Consider the following 1,271-nt stretch of genomic DNA (forward strand, 5'->3'; position numbering starts at 1 on the left):
TATATATATATATATATATATATATATAAACAACCCCAGTCTGTGTCCCCCCACACACATTTAACATAATTCCCAGTCCACCCCTTCCCCCACACCTAAAATGCAATCTAGAGCCCTTAGATTCGGGACAAAATGAATCGCACATGTCTACATCCAACTGCCCAACAATCTGTCACAACTCTACACATTTCATTTTGTCCCCTTTATACTGTATCAGTTATTAAAAAAGAACTAGCCACCCGGAGGAAGGGAAACGTCTGTCAAACAGGATGTACTGCCCGGCATTCTATACCCACTTCAGACAAACCCAATCCACACCCACAGCCTTTATCAAGCCTATGTAAACGGTGCTTAATAGTTTTATGTGGGCCAATAAACCAGCCCACCCAAAACAAACACTTCAATGGAGATCGAAATTGAATGGGGGCATGTCCCTACCAAACATCAAATTGCTTCACACCTTACAGGAATCATTGAGCGTTGTAGACAAAAAATTCTTCCTTCTCCCTCACTTCTCCTACTAGAGATGAGAAACCCACAATTTTTACCAGAGGGACAGGAATCAACTTTCAACACTTTGCAACAAAGGGACAGATTCGGGGCCCCTATTTTATAAGCAACTCCTCTTGACCGCCAGCTACGAAATTGCTCCATGACCCCCAACCTGTCTTTCCTAGATCCCTGGTGGGTGCTTCAACTCTCTCACCTCCTCAGATCCCTACCAACCATCTCACTATTTCCCTGCCTAAGACACACTTTGAAAGTAAATGCATATCCAAAGGTCCTATTCAACATTTGTTATCTTTCCCATATATGCTTATCTTAGTTTTTTTGGAAAGTCCTCTTGTTCAGGAGACTCTCCCAAACTCTACGCTTGGATTTCTGGATAGGTGGGAAAGGAACCTGACTAAACTTCTTTCAGAAGAAAAACCCTTACTCTATCTTACTCTGTCCTATAGATCATCCATCAGCATTCTACATTCTTTCTACCCCTCAGTTCTTCTACATTCGTTCTACTCCCTGTAGTGCTTCTTCAGGAGACATACTGCATGTTTTCTGGACCTGCCCAGCCCTGATAGCTTTTGGGCCAGGTTTATACTATTGTCCAAAAATTCACGGACTACCCTATCCCACGAAACACCTTCTTTCTTTCTACTTCACCACAACGCGCTTAATCAAGGTATATAAAAGTTCTATAATAAGTAACAGTATAGTCAATGCTGCGTCCACTGCCCAGTGGAAGCTACCATCCACCCCGGCATACAACAATG

The sequence above is a fragment of the Nanorana parkeri genome, unplaced genomic scaffold (genome assembly GCF_000935625.1).
Source record: "Nanorana parkeri isolate BGI_ZX_2015 unplaced genomic scaffold, ASM93562v1 scaffold977, whole genome shotgun sequence".
NCBI classification, from domain to species: Eukaryota; Metazoa; Chordata; class Amphibia; order Anura; family Dicroglossidae; genus Nanorana; species Nanorana parkeri.